Source organism: Pimephales promelas, chromosome 3 (genome assembly GCF_988280905.1).
Source record: "Pimephales promelas chromosome 3, fPimPro1.hap1.1, whole genome shotgun sequence".
NCBI lineage: Eukaryota > Metazoa > Chordata > Actinopteri > Cypriniformes > Leuciscidae > Pimephales > Pimephales promelas.
In genome coordinates, this window is record NC_142771.1 from 45,117,737 (window position 1) to 45,129,700 (window position 11,964).

General features: G+C 47.4%; 62 non-coding genes across 62 annotated transcripts in view; all 62 read left to right on the top strand.

Moving 5' to 3' along the window:
* The window catches only part of LOC148984193 (5S ribosomal RNA), a 119-nt gene extending 29 nt beyond the window's left edge, over positions 1 to 90 (top strand). Inside the window, exon 1 of the ribosomal RNA XR_016164868.1 lies at positions 1 to 90. This exon is cut by the window's left edge and continues 29 nt beyond it. This is a non-coding gene — a ribosomal RNA (5S ribosomal RNA).
* Positions 91 to 153: 63 nt separating this feature from the next.
* On the top strand, positions 154 to 272 carry LOC148984194 (5S ribosomal RNA). Its single transcript, XR_016164869.1, has one exon. It is a non-coding gene; the product is annotated as a 5S ribosomal RNA (ribosomal RNA).
* Positions 273 to 335: 63 nt separating this feature from the next.
* Positions 336 to 454, top strand: LOC148984195 (5S ribosomal RNA). The gene has a single exon (XR_016164871.1). It is a non-coding gene; the product is annotated as a 5S ribosomal RNA (ribosomal RNA).
* Positions 455 to 517: 63 nt separating this feature from the next.
* Positions 518 to 636, top strand: LOC148984196 (5S ribosomal RNA). Its single transcript, XR_016164872.1, has one exon. It is a non-coding gene; the product is annotated as a 5S ribosomal RNA (ribosomal RNA).
* A 63-nt stretch (positions 637 to 699) lies between these two features.
* Positions 700 to 818, top strand: LOC148984197 (5S ribosomal RNA). The gene has a single exon (XR_016164873.1). It is a non-coding gene; the product is annotated as a 5S ribosomal RNA (ribosomal RNA).
* Positions 819 to 881: 63 nt separating this feature from the next.
* LOC148984198 (5S ribosomal RNA) lies at positions 882 to 1,000 on the top strand. Its single transcript, XR_016161821.1, has one exon. It is a non-coding gene; the product is annotated as a 5S ribosomal RNA (ribosomal RNA).
* A 63-nt stretch (positions 1,001 to 1,063) lies between these two features.
* Positions 1,064 to 1,182, top strand: LOC148984199 (5S ribosomal RNA). The gene has a single exon (XR_016164874.1). It is a non-coding gene; the product is annotated as a 5S ribosomal RNA (ribosomal RNA).
* A 63-nt stretch (positions 1,183 to 1,245) lies between these two features.
* Positions 1,246 to 1,364, top strand: LOC148984200 (5S ribosomal RNA). The gene has a single exon (XR_016164875.1). It is a non-coding gene; the product is annotated as a 5S ribosomal RNA (ribosomal RNA).
* Positions 1,365 to 1,427: 63 nt separating this feature from the next.
* On the top strand, positions 1,428 to 1,546 carry LOC148984201 (5S ribosomal RNA). The gene has a single exon (XR_016164876.1). It is a non-coding gene; the product is annotated as a 5S ribosomal RNA (ribosomal RNA).
* Positions 1,547 to 1,716: 170 nt separating this feature from the next.
* LOC148984202 (5S ribosomal RNA) lies at positions 1,717 to 1,835 on the top strand. The gene has a single exon (XR_016164877.1). It is a non-coding gene; the product is annotated as a 5S ribosomal RNA (ribosomal RNA).
* Positions 1,836 to 1,898: 63 nt separating this feature from the next.
* Positions 1,899 to 2,017, top strand: LOC148984203 (5S ribosomal RNA). The gene has a single exon (XR_016164878.1). It is a non-coding gene; the product is annotated as a 5S ribosomal RNA (ribosomal RNA).
* A 63-nt stretch (positions 2,018 to 2,080) lies between these two features.
* LOC148984204 (5S ribosomal RNA) lies at positions 2,081 to 2,199 on the top strand. The gene has a single exon (XR_016160356.1). It is a non-coding gene; the product is annotated as a 5S ribosomal RNA (ribosomal RNA).
* Positions 2,200 to 2,262: 63 nt separating this feature from the next.
* On the top strand, positions 2,263 to 2,381 carry LOC148984205 (5S ribosomal RNA). Its single transcript, XR_016164879.1, has one exon. It is a non-coding gene; the product is annotated as a 5S ribosomal RNA (ribosomal RNA).
* A 173-nt stretch (positions 2,382 to 2,554) lies between these two features.
* LOC148984206 (5S ribosomal RNA) lies at positions 2,555 to 2,673 on the top strand. Its single transcript, XR_016164880.1, has one exon. It is a non-coding gene; the product is annotated as a 5S ribosomal RNA (ribosomal RNA).
* A 63-nt stretch (positions 2,674 to 2,736) lies between these two features.
* Positions 2,737 to 2,855, top strand: LOC148984207 (5S ribosomal RNA). Its single transcript, XR_016164882.1, has one exon. It is a non-coding gene; the product is annotated as a 5S ribosomal RNA (ribosomal RNA).
* A 63-nt stretch (positions 2,856 to 2,918) lies between these two features.
* Positions 2,919 to 3,037, top strand: LOC148984208 (5S ribosomal RNA). Its single transcript, XR_016162703.1, has one exon. It is a non-coding gene; the product is annotated as a 5S ribosomal RNA (ribosomal RNA).
* A 63-nt stretch (positions 3,038 to 3,100) lies between these two features.
* LOC148984209 (5S ribosomal RNA) lies at positions 3,101 to 3,219 on the top strand. The gene has a single exon (XR_016161285.1). It is a non-coding gene; the product is annotated as a 5S ribosomal RNA (ribosomal RNA).
* Positions 3,220 to 3,282: 63 nt separating this feature from the next.
* On the top strand, positions 3,283 to 3,401 carry LOC148984210 (5S ribosomal RNA). Its single transcript, XR_016164883.1, has one exon. It is a non-coding gene; the product is annotated as a 5S ribosomal RNA (ribosomal RNA).
* Positions 3,402 to 3,464: 63 nt separating this feature from the next.
* LOC148984211 (5S ribosomal RNA) lies at positions 3,465 to 3,583 on the top strand. The gene has a single exon (XR_016164884.1). It is a non-coding gene; the product is annotated as a 5S ribosomal RNA (ribosomal RNA).
* Positions 3,584 to 3,646: 63 nt separating this feature from the next.
* On the top strand, positions 3,647 to 3,765 carry LOC148984212 (5S ribosomal RNA). Its single transcript, XR_016164885.1, has one exon. It is a non-coding gene; the product is annotated as a 5S ribosomal RNA (ribosomal RNA).
* A 63-nt stretch (positions 3,766 to 3,828) lies between these two features.
* On the top strand, positions 3,829 to 3,947 carry LOC148984213 (5S ribosomal RNA). Its single transcript, XR_016161557.1, has one exon. It is a non-coding gene; the product is annotated as a 5S ribosomal RNA (ribosomal RNA).
* Positions 3,948 to 4,010: 63 nt separating this feature from the next.
* Positions 4,011 to 4,129, top strand: LOC148984214 (5S ribosomal RNA). Its single transcript, XR_016164886.1, has one exon. It is a non-coding gene; the product is annotated as a 5S ribosomal RNA (ribosomal RNA).
* A 63-nt stretch (positions 4,130 to 4,192) lies between these two features.
* LOC148984215 (5S ribosomal RNA) lies at positions 4,193 to 4,311 on the top strand. The gene has a single exon (XR_016163297.1). It is a non-coding gene; the product is annotated as a 5S ribosomal RNA (ribosomal RNA).
* A 63-nt stretch (positions 4,312 to 4,374) lies between these two features.
* Positions 4,375 to 4,493, top strand: LOC148984216 (5S ribosomal RNA). Its single transcript, XR_016164888.1, has one exon. It is a non-coding gene; the product is annotated as a 5S ribosomal RNA (ribosomal RNA).
* A 63-nt stretch (positions 4,494 to 4,556) lies between these two features.
* On the top strand, positions 4,557 to 4,675 carry LOC148984217 (5S ribosomal RNA). Its single transcript, XR_016164889.1, has one exon. It is a non-coding gene; the product is annotated as a 5S ribosomal RNA (ribosomal RNA).
* Positions 4,676 to 4,738: 63 nt separating this feature from the next.
* Positions 4,739 to 4,857, top strand: LOC148984218 (5S ribosomal RNA). The gene has a single exon (XR_016164890.1). It is a non-coding gene; the product is annotated as a 5S ribosomal RNA (ribosomal RNA).
* Positions 4,858 to 5,028: 171 nt separating this feature from the next.
* On the top strand, positions 5,029 to 5,147 carry LOC148984219 (5S ribosomal RNA). The gene has a single exon (XR_016164891.1). It is a non-coding gene; the product is annotated as a 5S ribosomal RNA (ribosomal RNA).
* A 63-nt stretch (positions 5,148 to 5,210) lies between these two features.
* On the top strand, positions 5,211 to 5,329 carry LOC148984220 (5S ribosomal RNA). Its single transcript, XR_016164892.1, has one exon. It is a non-coding gene; the product is annotated as a 5S ribosomal RNA (ribosomal RNA).
* Positions 5,330 to 5,392: 63 nt separating this feature from the next.
* LOC148984221 (5S ribosomal RNA) lies at positions 5,393 to 5,511 on the top strand. Its single transcript, XR_016160357.1, has one exon. It is a non-coding gene; the product is annotated as a 5S ribosomal RNA (ribosomal RNA).
* A 63-nt stretch (positions 5,512 to 5,574) lies between these two features.
* Positions 5,575 to 5,693, top strand: LOC148984222 (5S ribosomal RNA). Its single transcript, XR_016164894.1, has one exon. It is a non-coding gene; the product is annotated as a 5S ribosomal RNA (ribosomal RNA).
* Positions 5,694 to 5,865: 172 nt separating this feature from the next.
* LOC148984223 (5S ribosomal RNA) lies at positions 5,866 to 5,984 on the top strand. The gene has a single exon (XR_016164895.1). It is a non-coding gene; the product is annotated as a 5S ribosomal RNA (ribosomal RNA).
* Positions 5,985 to 6,047: 63 nt separating this feature from the next.
* On the top strand, positions 6,048 to 6,166 carry LOC148984224 (5S ribosomal RNA). The gene has a single exon (XR_016164896.1). It is a non-coding gene; the product is annotated as a 5S ribosomal RNA (ribosomal RNA).
* A 63-nt stretch (positions 6,167 to 6,229) lies between these two features.
* On the top strand, positions 6,230 to 6,348 carry LOC148984225 (5S ribosomal RNA). Its single transcript, XR_016162704.1, has one exon. It is a non-coding gene; the product is annotated as a 5S ribosomal RNA (ribosomal RNA).
* Positions 6,349 to 6,411: 63 nt separating this feature from the next.
* Positions 6,412 to 6,530, top strand: LOC148984226 (5S ribosomal RNA). The gene has a single exon (XR_016161286.1). It is a non-coding gene; the product is annotated as a 5S ribosomal RNA (ribosomal RNA).
* A 63-nt stretch (positions 6,531 to 6,593) lies between these two features.
* On the top strand, positions 6,594 to 6,712 carry LOC148984227 (5S ribosomal RNA). Its single transcript, XR_016164897.1, has one exon. It is a non-coding gene; the product is annotated as a 5S ribosomal RNA (ribosomal RNA).
* Positions 6,713 to 6,775: 63 nt separating this feature from the next.
* LOC148984228 (5S ribosomal RNA) lies at positions 6,776 to 6,894 on the top strand. The gene has a single exon (XR_016164898.1). It is a non-coding gene; the product is annotated as a 5S ribosomal RNA (ribosomal RNA).
* Positions 6,895 to 6,957: 63 nt separating this feature from the next.
* LOC148984229 (5S ribosomal RNA) lies at positions 6,958 to 7,076 on the top strand. Its single transcript, XR_016164899.1, has one exon. It is a non-coding gene; the product is annotated as a 5S ribosomal RNA (ribosomal RNA).
* A 63-nt stretch (positions 7,077 to 7,139) lies between these two features.
* LOC148984230 (5S ribosomal RNA) lies at positions 7,140 to 7,258 on the top strand. Its single transcript, XR_016161558.1, has one exon. It is a non-coding gene; the product is annotated as a 5S ribosomal RNA (ribosomal RNA).
* A 63-nt stretch (positions 7,259 to 7,321) lies between these two features.
* On the top strand, positions 7,322 to 7,440 carry LOC148984231 (5S ribosomal RNA). The gene has a single exon (XR_016164900.1). It is a non-coding gene; the product is annotated as a 5S ribosomal RNA (ribosomal RNA).
* A 63-nt stretch (positions 7,441 to 7,503) lies between these two features.
* LOC148984232 (5S ribosomal RNA) lies at positions 7,504 to 7,622 on the top strand. The gene has a single exon (XR_016163298.1). It is a non-coding gene; the product is annotated as a 5S ribosomal RNA (ribosomal RNA).
* A 63-nt stretch (positions 7,623 to 7,685) lies between these two features.
* Positions 7,686 to 7,804, top strand: LOC148984233 (5S ribosomal RNA). The gene has a single exon (XR_016164901.1). It is a non-coding gene; the product is annotated as a 5S ribosomal RNA (ribosomal RNA).
* Positions 7,805 to 7,867: 63 nt separating this feature from the next.
* On the top strand, positions 7,868 to 7,986 carry LOC148984234 (5S ribosomal RNA). Its single transcript, XR_016164902.1, has one exon. It is a non-coding gene; the product is annotated as a 5S ribosomal RNA (ribosomal RNA).
* Positions 7,987 to 8,049: 63 nt separating this feature from the next.
* Positions 8,050 to 8,168, top strand: LOC148984235 (5S ribosomal RNA). Its single transcript, XR_016164903.1, has one exon. It is a non-coding gene; the product is annotated as a 5S ribosomal RNA (ribosomal RNA).
* Positions 8,169 to 8,339: 171 nt separating this feature from the next.
* On the top strand, positions 8,340 to 8,458 carry LOC148984236 (5S ribosomal RNA). Its single transcript, XR_016164904.1, has one exon. It is a non-coding gene; the product is annotated as a 5S ribosomal RNA (ribosomal RNA).
* A 63-nt stretch (positions 8,459 to 8,521) lies between these two features.
* LOC148984237 (5S ribosomal RNA) lies at positions 8,522 to 8,640 on the top strand. Its single transcript, XR_016164905.1, has one exon. It is a non-coding gene; the product is annotated as a 5S ribosomal RNA (ribosomal RNA).
* Positions 8,641 to 8,703: 63 nt separating this feature from the next.
* Positions 8,704 to 8,822, top strand: LOC148984238 (5S ribosomal RNA). The gene has a single exon (XR_016160358.1). It is a non-coding gene; the product is annotated as a 5S ribosomal RNA (ribosomal RNA).
* A 63-nt stretch (positions 8,823 to 8,885) lies between these two features.
* Positions 8,886 to 9,004, top strand: LOC148984239 (5S ribosomal RNA). The gene has a single exon (XR_016164906.1). It is a non-coding gene; the product is annotated as a 5S ribosomal RNA (ribosomal RNA).
* Positions 9,005 to 9,176: 172 nt separating this feature from the next.
* Positions 9,177 to 9,295, top strand: LOC148984240 (5S ribosomal RNA). The gene has a single exon (XR_016164907.1). It is a non-coding gene; the product is annotated as a 5S ribosomal RNA (ribosomal RNA).
* Positions 9,296 to 9,358: 63 nt separating this feature from the next.
* LOC148984241 (5S ribosomal RNA) lies at positions 9,359 to 9,477 on the top strand. Its single transcript, XR_016164908.1, has one exon. It is a non-coding gene; the product is annotated as a 5S ribosomal RNA (ribosomal RNA).
* Positions 9,478 to 9,540: 63 nt separating this feature from the next.
* On the top strand, positions 9,541 to 9,659 carry LOC148984242 (5S ribosomal RNA). The gene has a single exon (XR_016162705.1). It is a non-coding gene; the product is annotated as a 5S ribosomal RNA (ribosomal RNA).
* Positions 9,660 to 9,722: 63 nt separating this feature from the next.
* Positions 9,723 to 9,841, top strand: LOC148984243 (5S ribosomal RNA). Its single transcript, XR_016161287.1, has one exon. It is a non-coding gene; the product is annotated as a 5S ribosomal RNA (ribosomal RNA).
* A 63-nt stretch (positions 9,842 to 9,904) lies between these two features.
* On the top strand, positions 9,905 to 10,023 carry LOC148984244 (5S ribosomal RNA). Its single transcript, XR_016164909.1, has one exon. It is a non-coding gene; the product is annotated as a 5S ribosomal RNA (ribosomal RNA).
* A 63-nt stretch (positions 10,024 to 10,086) lies between these two features.
* On the top strand, positions 10,087 to 10,205 carry LOC148984245 (5S ribosomal RNA). Its single transcript, XR_016164910.1, has one exon. It is a non-coding gene; the product is annotated as a 5S ribosomal RNA (ribosomal RNA).
* A 63-nt stretch (positions 10,206 to 10,268) lies between these two features.
* Positions 10,269 to 10,387, top strand: LOC148984246 (5S ribosomal RNA). Its single transcript, XR_016164911.1, has one exon. It is a non-coding gene; the product is annotated as a 5S ribosomal RNA (ribosomal RNA).
* Positions 10,388 to 10,450: 63 nt separating this feature from the next.
* Positions 10,451 to 10,569, top strand: LOC148984247 (5S ribosomal RNA). Its single transcript, XR_016164912.1, has one exon. It is a non-coding gene; the product is annotated as a 5S ribosomal RNA (ribosomal RNA).
* A 63-nt stretch (positions 10,570 to 10,632) lies between these two features.
* On the top strand, positions 10,633 to 10,751 carry LOC148984248 (5S ribosomal RNA). Its single transcript, XR_016164913.1, has one exon. It is a non-coding gene; the product is annotated as a 5S ribosomal RNA (ribosomal RNA).
* Positions 10,752 to 10,814: 63 nt separating this feature from the next.
* LOC148984249 (5S ribosomal RNA) lies at positions 10,815 to 10,933 on the top strand. The gene has a single exon (XR_016161822.1). It is a non-coding gene; the product is annotated as a 5S ribosomal RNA (ribosomal RNA).
* A 63-nt stretch (positions 10,934 to 10,996) lies between these two features.
* Positions 10,997 to 11,115, top strand: LOC148984250 (5S ribosomal RNA). The gene has a single exon (XR_016164915.1). It is a non-coding gene; the product is annotated as a 5S ribosomal RNA (ribosomal RNA).
* Positions 11,116 to 11,286: 171 nt separating this feature from the next.
* On the top strand, positions 11,287 to 11,405 carry LOC148984251 (5S ribosomal RNA). The gene has a single exon (XR_016164916.1). It is a non-coding gene; the product is annotated as a 5S ribosomal RNA (ribosomal RNA).
* A 63-nt stretch (positions 11,406 to 11,468) lies between these two features.
* On the top strand, positions 11,469 to 11,587 carry LOC148984252 (5S ribosomal RNA). The gene has a single exon (XR_016160590.1). It is a non-coding gene; the product is annotated as a 5S ribosomal RNA (ribosomal RNA).
* A 63-nt stretch (positions 11,588 to 11,650) lies between these two features.
* On the top strand, positions 11,651 to 11,769 carry LOC148984253 (5S ribosomal RNA). The gene has a single exon (XR_016162706.1). It is a non-coding gene; the product is annotated as a 5S ribosomal RNA (ribosomal RNA).
* A 63-nt stretch (positions 11,770 to 11,832) lies between these two features.
* On the top strand, positions 11,833 to 11,951 carry LOC148984254 (5S ribosomal RNA). Its single transcript, XR_016164917.1, has one exon. It is a non-coding gene; the product is annotated as a 5S ribosomal RNA (ribosomal RNA).
* The last annotated feature ends 13 nt before the right edge of the window (positions 11,952 to 11,964 follow it).

The following is an 11,964-nucleotide window of genomic DNA, read 5'->3' on the forward strand; positions in this document are numbered from 1 at the left end:
CGAACTCGTCTGATCTCGGAAGCTAAGCAGGGTCGGGCCTGGTTAGTACTTGGATGGGAGACCGCCTGGGAATACCAGGTGCTGTAAGCTTTATATAGTTTACTACCCTAATGTTTTAACTATTCAAATAGCCCAATTTTGGCAGCAGATTTCGCTTACGGCCATACCACCTTGAGAACGCCCGAACTCGTCTGATCTCGGAAGCTAAGCAGGGTCGGGCCTGGTTAGTACTTGGATGGGAGACCGCCTGGGAATACCAGGTGCTGTAAGCTTTATGTAGTTTACTACCCTAATGTTCTAACCATTCAAATAGCCCAATTTTGGCAGCAGATTTCGCTTACGGCCATACCACCTTGAGAACGCCCGAACTCGTCTGATCTCGGAAGCTAAGCAGGGTCGGGCCTGGTTAGTACTTGGATGGGAGACCGCCTGGGAATACCAGGTGCTGTAAGCTTTATGTAGTTTACTACCCTAATGTTCTAACCATTCAAATAGCCCAATTTTGGCAGCAGATTTCGCTTACGGCCATACCACCTTGAGAACGCCCGAACTCGTCTGATCTCGGAAGCTAAGCAGGGTCGGGCCTGGTTAGTACTTGGATGGGAGACCGCCTGGGAATACCAGGTGCTGTAAGCTTTATGTAGTTTACTACCCTAATGTTCTAACCATTCAAATAGCCCAATTTTGGCAGCAGATTTCGCTTACGGCCATACCACCTTGAGAACGCCCGAACTCGTCTGATCTCGGAAGCTAAGCAGGGTCGGGCCTGGTTAGTACTTGGATGGGAGACCGCCTGGGAATACCAGGTGCTGTAAGCTTTATATAGTTTACTACCCTAATGTTCTAACCATTCAAATAGCCCAATTTTGGCAGCAGATTTCGCTTACGGCCATACCACCTTGAGAACGCCCGAACTCGTCTGATCTCGGAAGCTAAGCAGGGTCGGGCCTGGTTAGTACTTGGATGGTAGACCGCCTGGGAATACCAGGTGCTGTAAGCTTTATATAGTTTACTACCCTAATGTTTTAACTATTCAAATAGCCCAATTTTGGCAGCAGATTTCGCTTACGGCCATACCACCTTGAGAACGCCCGAACTCGTCTGATCTCGGAAGCTAAGCAGGGTCGGGCCTGGTTAGTACTTGGATGGGAGACCGCCTGGGAATACCAGGTGCTGTAAGCTTTATATAGTTTACTACCCTAATGTTCTAACCATTCAAATAGCCCAATTTTGGCAGCAGATTTCGCTTACGGCCATACCACCTTGAGAACGCCCGAACTCGTCTGATCTCGGAAGCTAAGCAGGGTCGGGCCTGGTTAGTACTTGGATGGGAGACCGCCTGGGAATACCAGGTGCTGTAAGCTTTATATAGTTTACTACCCTAATGTTTTAACTATTCAAATAGCCCAATTTTGGCAGCAGATTTCGCTTACGGCCATACCACCTTGAGAACGCCCGAACTCGTCTGATCTCGGAAGCTAAGCAGGGTCGGGCCTGGTTAGTACTTGGATGGGAGACCGCCTGGGAATACCAGGTGCTGTAAGCTTTATTGTTTAAAAAAAAAAAAAAAAAAAAGAGTCAATGAAATGTTTCAAAAATCCTAAATTGTCTTTTTTCCCCTCAAAATTCCTGAAATAGTCTCTCAGTTTCTTCAGAAAGCCTGAAAGAGTCTCTTTTTTTTCTTCTTCAAATAGCCCAATTTTGGCTGCAGATTTCGCTTACGGCCATACCACCTTGAGAACGCCCGAACTCGTCTGATCTCGGAAGCTAAGCAGGGTCGGGCCTGGTTAGTACTTGGATGGGAGACCGCCTGGGAATACCAGGTGCTGTAAGCTTTATGTAGTTTACTACCCTAATGTTCTAACCATTCAAATAGCCCAATTTTGGCAGCAGATTTCGCTTACGGCCATACCACCTTGAGAACGCCCGAACTCGTCTGATCTCGGAAGCTAAGCAGGGTCGGGCCTGGTTAGTACTTGGATGGGAGACCGCCTGGGAATACCAGGTGCTGTAAGCTTTATGTAGTTTACTACCCTAATGTTCTAACCATTCAAATAGCCCAATTTTGGCAGGAGATTTCGCTTACGACCATACCACCTTGAGAACGCCCGAACTCGTCTGATCTCGGAAGCTAAGCAGGGTCGGGCCTGGTTAGTACTTGGATGGGAGACCGCCTGGGAATACCAGGTGTTGTAAGCTTTATGTAGTTTACTACCCTAATGTTCTAACCATTCAAATAGCCCAATTTTGGCAGCAGATTTCGCTTACGGCCATACCACCTTGAGAACGCCCGAACTCGTCTGATCTCGGAAGCTAAGCAGGGTCGGGCCTGGTTAGTACTTGGATGGGAGACCGCCTGGGAATACCAGGTGCTGTAAGCTTTATTGTTTAAAAAAAAAAAAAAAAAAAAAAAGAGTCAATGAAATGTTTCAAAAATCCTAAATTGTCTTTTTTCCCCTCAAAATTCCTGAAATAGTCTCTCAGTTTCTTCAGAAAGCCTGAAAGAGTCTCTTTTTTTTCTTCTTCAAATAGCCCAATTTTGGCTGCAGATTTCGCTTACGGCCATACCACCTTGAGAACGCCCGAACTCGTCTGATCTCGGAAGCTAAGCAGGGTCGGGCCTGGTTAGTACTTGGATGGGAGACCGCCTGGGAATACCAGGTGCTGTAAGCTTTATGTAGTTTACTACCCTAATGTTCTAACCATTCAAATAGCCCAATTTTGGCAGCAGATTTCGCTTACGGCCATACCACCTTGAGAACGCCCGAACTCGTCTGATCTCGGAAGCTAAGCAGGGTCGGGCCTGGTTAGTACTTGGATGGGAGACCGCCTGGGAATACCAGGTGCTGTAAGCTTTATGTAGTTTACTACCCTAATGTTCTAACCATTCAAATAGCCCAATTTTGGCAGGAGATTTCGCTTACGACCATACCACCTTGAGAACGCCCGAACTCGTCTGATCTCGGAAGCTAAGCAGGGTCGGGCCTGGTTAGTACTTGGATGGGAGACCGCCTGGGAATACCAGGTGCTGTAAGCTTTATGTAGTTTACTACCCTAATGTTCTAACCATTCAAATAGCCCAATTTTGGCAGCAGATTTCGCTTACGGCCATACCACTTTGAGAACGCCCGAACTCGTCTGATCTCGGAAGCTAAGCAGGGTCGGGCCTGGTTAGTACTTGGATGGGAGACCGCCTGGGAATACCAGGTGCTGTAAGCTTTATATAGTTTACTACCCTAATGTTCTAACCATTCAAATAGCCCAATTTTGGCAGCAGATTTCGCTTACGGCCATACCACCTTGAGAACGCCCGAACTCGTCTGATCTCGGAAGCTAAGCAGGGTCGGGCCTGGTTAGTACTTGGATGGGAGACCGCCTGGGAATACCAGGTGCTGTAAGCTTTATATAGTTTACTACCCTAATGTTTTAACTATTCAAATAGCCCAATTTTGGCAGCAGATTTCGCTTACGGCCATACCACCTTGAGAACGCCCGAACTCGTCTGATCTCGGAAGCTAAGCAGGGTCGGGCCTGGTTAGTACTTGGATGGGAGACCGCCTGGGAATACCAGGTGCTGTAAGCTTTATGTAGTTTACTACCCTAATGTTCTAACCATTCAAATAGCCCAATTTTGGCAGCAGATTTCGCTTACGGCCATACCACCTTGAGAACGCCCGAACTCGTCTGATCTCGGAAGCTAAGCAGGGTCGGGCCTGGTTAGTACTTGGATGGGAGACCGCCTGGGAATACCAGGTGCTGTAAGCTTTATGTAGTTTACTACCCTAATGTTCTAACCATTCAAATAGCCCAATTTTGGCAGCAGATTTCGCTTACGGCCATACCACCTTGAGAACGCCCGAACTCGTCTGATCTCGGAAGCTAAGCAGGGTCGGGCCTGGTTAGTACTTGGATGGGAGACCGCCTGGGAATACCAGGTGTTGTAAGCTTTATGTAGTTTACTACCCTAATGTTCTAACCATTCAAATAGCCCAATTTTGGCAGCAGATTTCGCTTACGGCCATACCACCTTGAGAACGCCCGAACTCGTCTGATCTCGGAAGCTAAGCAGGGTCGGGCCTGGTTAGTACTTGGATGGGAGACCGCCTGGGAATACCAGGTGCTGTAAGCTTTATATAGTTTACTACCCTAATGTTCTAACCATTCAAATAGCCCAATTTTGGCAGCAGATTTCGCTTACGGCCATACCACCTTGAGAACGCCCGAACTCGTCTGATCTCGGAAGCTAAGCAGGGTCGGGCCTGGTTAGTACTTGGATGGTAGACTGCCTGGGAATACCAGGTGCTGTAAGCTTTATATAGTTTACTACCCTAATGTTTTAACTATTCAAATAGCCCAATTTTGGCAGCAGATTTCGCTTACGGCCATACCACCTTGAGAACGCCCGAACTCGTCTGATCTCGGAAGCTAAGCAGGGTCGGGCCTGGTTAGTACTTGGATGGGAGACCGCCTGGGAATACCAGGTGCTGTAAGCTTTATATAGTTTACTACCCTAATGTTCTAACCATTCAAATAGCCCAATTTTGGCAGCAGATTTCGCTTACGGCCATACCACCTTGAGAACGCCCGAACTCGTCTGATCTCGGAAGCTAAGCAGGGTCGGGCCTGGTTAGTACTTGGATGGGAGACCGCCTGGGAATACCAGGTGCTGTAAGCTTTATATAGTTTACTACCCTAATGTTTTAACTATTCAAATAGCCCAATTTTGGCAGCAGATTTCGCTTACGGCCATACCACCTTGAGAACGCCCGAACTCGTCTGATCTCGGAAGCTAAGCAGGGTCGGGCCTGGTTAGTACTTGGATGGGAGACCGCCTGGGAATACCAGGTGCTGTAAGCTTTATTGTTTAAAAAAAAAAAAAAAAAAAAAGAGTCAATGAAATGTTTCAAAAATCCTAAATTGTCTTTTTTCCCCTCAAAATTCCTGAAATAGTCTCTCAGTTTCTTCAGAAAGCCTGAAAGAGTCTCTTTTTTTTCTTCTTCAAATAGCCCAATTTTGGCTGCAGATTTCGCTTACGGCCATACCACCTTGAGAACGCCCGAACTCGTCTGATCTCGGAAGCTAAGCAGGGTCGGGCCTGGTTAGTACTTGGATGGGAGACCGCCTGGGAATACCAGGTGCTGTAAGCTTTATGTAGTTTACTACCCTAATGTTCTAACCATTCAAATAGCCCAATTTTGGCAGCAGATTTCGCTTACGGCCATACCACCTTGAGAACGCCCGAACTCGTCTGATCTCGGAAGCTAAGCAGGGTCGGGCCTGGTTAGTACTTGGATGGGAGACCGCCTGGGAATACCAGGTGCTGTAAGCTTTATGTAGTTTACTACCCTAATGTTCTAACCATTCAAATAGCCCAATTTTGGCAGGAGATTTCGCTTACGACCATACCACCTTGAGAACGCCCGAACTCGTCTGATCTCGGAAGCTAAGCAGGGTCGGGCCTGGTTAGTACTTGGATGGGAGACCGCCTGGGAATACCAGGTGTTGTAAGCTTTATGTAGTTTACTACCCTAATGTTCTAACCATTCAAATAGCCCAATTTTGGCAGCAGATTTCGCTTACGGCCATACCACCTTGAGAACGCCCGAACTCGTCTGATCTCGGAAGCTAAGCAGGGTCGGGCCTGGTTAGTACTTGGATGGGAGACCGCCTGGGAATACCAGGTGCTGTAAGCTTTATTGTTTAAAAAAAAAAAAAAAAAAAAAAGAGTCAATGAAATGTTTCAAAAATCCTAAATTGTCTTTTTTCCCCTCAAAATTCCTGAAATAGTCTCTCAGTTTCTTCAGAAAGCCTGAAAGAGTCTCTTTTTTTTCTTCTTCAAATAGCCCAATTTTGGCTGCAGATTTCGCTTACGGCCATACCACCTTGAGAACGCCCGAACTCGTCTGATCTCGGAAGCTAAGCAGGGTCGGGCCTGGTTAGTACTTGGATGGGAGACCGCCTGGGAATACCAGGTGCTGTAAGCTTTATGTAGTTTACTACCCTAATGTTCTAACCATTCAAATAGCCCAATTTTGGCAGCAGATTTCGCTTACGGCCATACCACCTTGAGAACGCCCGAACTCGTCTGATCTCGGAAGCTAAGCAGGGTCGGGCCTGGTTAGTACTTGGATGGGAGACCGCCTGGGAATACCAGGTGCTGTAAGCTTTATGTAGTTTACTACCCTAATGTTCTAACCATTCAAATAGCCCAATTTTGGCAGGCGATTTCGCTTACGACCATACCACCTTGAGAACGCCCGAACTCGTCTGATCTCGGAAGCTAAGCAGGGTCGGGCCTGGTTAGTACTTGGATGGGAGACCGCCTGGGAATACCAGGTGCTGTAAGCTTTATGTAGTTTACTACCCTAATGTTCTAACCATTCAAATAGCCCAATTTTGGCAGCAGATTTCGCTTACGGCCATACCACTTTGAGAACGCCCGAACTCGTCTGATCTCGGAAGCTAAGCAGGGTCGGGCCTGGTTAGTACTTGGATGGGAGACCGCCTGGGAATACCAGGTGCTGTAAGCTTTATATAGTTTACTACCCTAATGTTCTAACCATTCAAATAGCCCAATTTTGGCAGCAGATTTCGCTTACGGCCATACCACCTTGAGAACGCCCGAACTCGTCTGATCTCGGAAGCTAAGCAGGGTCGGGCCTGGTTAGTACTTGGATGGGAGACCGCCTGGGAATACCAGGTGCTGTAAGCTTTATATAGTTTACTACCCTAATGTTTTAACTATTCAAATAGCCCAATTTTGGCAGCAGATTTCGCTTACGGCCATACCACCTTGAGAACGCCCGAACTCGTCTGATCTCGGAAGCTAAGCAGGGTCGGGCCTGGTTAGTACTTGGATGGGAGACCGCCTGGGAATACCAGGTGCTGTAAGCTTTATGTAGTTTACTACCCTAATGTTCTAACCATTCAAATAGCCCAATTTTGGCAGCAGATTTCGCTTACGGCCATACCACCTTGAGAACGCCCGAACTCGTCTGATCTCGGAAGCTAAGCAGGGTCGGGCCTGGTTAGTACTTGGATGGGAGACCGCCTGGGAATACCAGGTGCTGTAAGCTTTATGTAGTTTACTACCCTAATGTTCTAACCATTCAAATAGCCCAATTTTGGCAGCAGATTTCGCTTACGGCCATACCACCTTGAGAACGCCCGAACTCGTCTGATCTCGGAAGCTAAGCAGGGTCGGGCCTGGTTAGTACTTGGATGGGAGACCGCCTGGGAATACCAGGTGTTGTAAGCTTTATGTAGTTTACTACCCTAATGTTCTAACCATTCAAATAGCCCAATTTTGGCAGCAGATTTCGCTTACGGCCATACCACCTTGAGAACGCCCGAACTCGTCTGATCTCGGAAGCTAAGCAGGGTCGGGCCTGGTTAGTACTTGGATGGGAGACCGCCTGGGAATACCAGGTGCTGTAAGCTTTATATAGTTTACTACCCTAATGTTCTAACCATTCAAATAGCCCAATTTTGGCAGCAGATTTCGCTTACGGCCATACCACCTTGAGAACGCCCGAACTCGTCTGATCTCGGAAGCTAAGCAGGGTCGGGCCTGGTTAGTACTTGGATGGTAGACTGCCTGGGAATACCAGGTGCTGTAAGCTTTATATAGTTTACTACCCTAATGTTTTAACTATTCAAATAGCCCAATTTTGGCAGCAGATTTCGCTTACGGCCATACCACCTTGAGAACGCCCGAACTCGTCTGATCTCGGAAGCTAAGCAGGGTCGGGCCTGGTTAGTACTTGGATGGGAGACCGCCTGGGAATACCAGGTGCTGTAAGCTTTATATAGTTTACTACCCTAATGTTCTAACCATTCAAATAGCCCAATTTTGGCAGCAGATTTCGCTTACGGCCATACCACCTTGAGAACGCCCGAACTCGTCTGATCTCGGAAGCTAAGCAGGGTCGGGCCTGGTTAGTACTTGGATGGGAGACCGCCTGGGAATACCAGGTGCTGTAAGCTTTATATAGTTTACTACCCTAATGTTTTAACTATTCAAATAGCCCAATTTTGGCAGCAGATTTCGCTTACGGCCATACCACCTTGAGAACGCCCGAACTCGTCTGATCTCGGAAGCTAAGCAGGGTCGGGCCTGGTTAGTACTTGGATGGGAGACCGCCTGGGAATACCAGGTGCTGTAAGCTTTATTGTTTAAAAAAAAAAAAAAAAAAAAAGAGTCAATGAAATGTTTCAAAAATCCTAAATTGTCTTTTTTCCCCTCAAAATTCCTGAAATAGTCTCTCAGTTTCTTCAGAAAGCCTGAAAGAGTCTCTTTTTTTTCTTCTTCAAATAGCCCAATTTTGGCTGCAGATTTCGCTTACGGCCATACCACCTTGAGAACGCCCGAACTCGTCTGATCTCGGAAGCTAAGCAGGGTCGGGCCTGGTTAGTACTTGGATGGGAGACCGCCTGGGAATACCAGGTGCTGTAAGCTTTATGTAGTTTACTACCCTAATGTTCTAACCATTCAAATAGCCCAATTTTGGCAGCAGATTTCGCTTACGGCCATACCACCTTGAGAACGCCCGAACTCGTCTGATCTCGGAAGCTAAGCAGGGTCGGGCCTGGTTAGTACTTGGATGGGAGACCGCCTGGGAATACCAGGTGCTGTAAGCTTTATGTAGTTTACTACCCTAATGTTCTAACCATTCAAATAGCCCAATTTTGGCAGGAGATTTCGCTTACGACCATACCACCTTGAGAACGCCCGAACTCGTCTGATCTCGGAAGCTAAGCAGGGTCGGGCCTGGTTAGTACTTGGATGGGAGACCGCCTGGGAATACCAGGTGTTGTAAGCTTTATGTAGTTTACTACCCTAATGTTCTAACCATTCAAATAGCCCAATTTTGGCAGCAGATTTCGCTTACGGCCATACCACCTTGAGAACGCCCGAACTCGTCTGATCTCGGAAGCTAAGCAGGGTCGGGCCTGGTTAGTACTTGGATGGGAGACCGCCTGGGAATACCAGGTGCTGTAAGCTTTATTGTTTAAAAAAAAAAAAAAAAAAAAAAGAGTCAATGAAATGTTTCAAAAATCCTAAATTGTCTTTTTTCCCCTCAAAATTCCTGAAATAGTCTCTCAGTTTCTTCAGAAAGCCTGAAAGAGTCTCTTTTTTTTCTTCTTCAAATAGCCCAATTTTGGCTGCAGATTTCGCTTACGGCCATACCACCTTGAGAACGCCCGAACTCGTCTGATCTCGGAAGCTAAGCAGGGTCGGGCCTGGTTAGTACTTGGATGGGAGACCGCCTGGGAATACCAGGTGCTGTAAGCTTTATGTAGTTTACTACCCTAATGTTCTAACCATTCAAATAGCCCAATTTTGGCAGCAGATTTCGCTTACGGCCATACCACCTTGAGAACGCCCGAACTCGTCTGATCTCGGAAGCTAAGCAGGGTCGGGCCTGGTTAGTACTTGGATGGGAGACCGCCTGGGAATACCAGGTGCTGTAAGCTTTATGTAGTTTACTACCCTAATGTTCTAACCATTCAAATAGCCCAATTTTGGCAGGAGATTTCGCTTACGACCATACCACCTTGAGAACGCCCGAACTCGTCTGATCTCGGAAGCTAAGCAGGGTCGGGCCTGGTTAGTACTTGGATGGGAGACCGCCTGGGAATACCAGGTGCTGTAAGCTTTATGTAGTTTACTACCCTAATGTTCTAACCATTCAAATAGCCCAATTTTGGCAGCAGATTTCGCTTACGGCCATACCACTTTGAGAACGCCCGAACTCGTCTGATCTCGGAAGCTAAGCAGGGTCGGGCCTGGTTAGTACTTGGATGGGAGACCGCCTGGGAATACCAGGTGCTGTAAGCTTTATATAGTTTACTACCCTAATGTTCTAACCATTCAAATAGCCCAATTTTGGCAGCAGATTTCGCTTACGGCCATACCACCTTGAGAACGCCCGAACTCGTCTGATCTCGGAAGCTAAGCAGGGTCGGGCCTGGTTAGTACTTGGATGGGAGACCGCCTGGGAATACCAGGTGCTGTAAGCTTTATATAGTTTACTACCCTAATGTTTTAACTATTCAAATAGCCCAATTTTGGCAGCAGATTTCGCTTACGGCCATACCACCTTGAGAACGCCCGAACTCGTCTGATCTCGGAAGCTAAGCAGGGTCGGGCCTGGTTAGTACTTGGATGGGAGACCGCCTGGGAATACCAGGTGCTGTAAGCTTTATGTAGTTTACTACCCTAATGTTCTAACCATTCAAATAGCCCAATTTTGGCAGCAGATTTCGCTTACGGCCATACCACCTTGAGAACGCCCGAACTCGTCTGATCTCGGAAGCTAAGCAGGGTCGGGCCTGGTTAGTACTTGGATGGGAGACCGCCTGGGAATACCAGGTGCTGTAAGCTTTATGTAGTTTACTACCCTAATGTTCTAACCATTCAAATAGCCCAATTTTGGCAGCAGATTTCGCTTACGGCCATACCACCTTGAGAACGCCCGAACTCGTCTGATCTCGGAAGCTAAGCAGGGTCGGGCCTGGTTAGTACTTGGATGGGAGACCGCCTGGGAATACCAGGTGCTGTAAGCTTTATGTAGTTTACTACCCTAATGTTCTAACCATTCAAATAGCCCAATTTTGGCAGCAGATTTCGCTTACGGCCATACCACCTTGAGAACGCCCGAACTCGTCTGATCTCGGAAGCTAAGCAGGGTCGGGCCTGGTTAGTACTTGGATGGGAGACCGCCTGGGAATACCAGGTGCTGTAAGCTTTATATAGTTTACTACCCTAATGTTCTAACCATTCAAATAGCCCAATTTTGGCAGCAGATTTCGCTTACGGCCATACCACCTTGAGAACGCCCGAACTCGTCTGATCTCGGAAGCTAAGCAGGGTCGGGCCTGGTTAGTACTTGGATGGTAGACCGCCTGGGAATACCAGGTGCTGTAAGCTTTATATAGTTTACTACCCTAATGTTTTAACTATTCAAATAGCCCAATTTTGGCAGCAGATTTCGCTTACGGCCATACCACCTTGAGAACGCCCGAACTCGTCTGATCTCGGAAGCTAAGCAGGGTCGGGCCTGGTTAGTACTTGGATGGGAGACCGCCTGGGAATACCAGGTGCTGTAAGCTTTATTGTTTAAAAAAAAAAAAAAAAAAAAAGAGTCAATGAAATGTTTCAAAAATCCTAAATTGTCTTTTTTCCCCTCAAAATTCCTGAAATAGTCTCTCAGTTTCTTCAGAAAGCCTGAAAGAGTCTCTTTTTTTTCTTCTTCAAATAGCCCAATTTTGGCTGCAGATTTCGCTTACGGCCATACCACCTTGAGAACGCCCGAACTCGTCTGATCTCGGAAGCTAAGCAGGGTCGGGCCTGGTTAGTACTTGGATGGGAGACCGCCTGGGAATACCAGGTGCTGTAAGCTTTATGTAGTTTACTACCCTAATGTTCTAACCATTCAAATAGCCCAATTTTGGCAGCAGATTTCGCTTACGGCCATACCACCTTGAGAACGCCCGAACTCGTCTGATCTCGGAAGCTAAGCAGGGTCGGGCCTGGTTAGTACTTGGCTGGGAGACCGCCTGGGAATACCAGGTGCTGTAAGCTTTATGTAGTTTACTACCCTAATGTTCTAACCATTCAAATAGCCCAATTTTGGCAGGAGATTTCGCTTACGACCATACCACCTTGAGAACGCCCGAACTCGTCTGATCTCGGAAGCTAAGCAGGGTCGGGCCTGGTTAGTACTTGGATGGGAGACCGCCTGGGAATACCAGGTGCTGTAAGCTTTATGTAGTTTACTACCCTAATGTTCTAACCATTCAAATAGCCCAATTTTGGCAGCAGATTTCGCTTACGGCCATACCACCTTGAGAACGCCCGAACTCGTCTGATCTCGGAAGCTAAGCAGGGTCGGGCCTGGTTAGTACTTGGATGGGAGACCGCCTGGGAATACCAGGTGCTGTAAGCTTTATGTAGTTTAC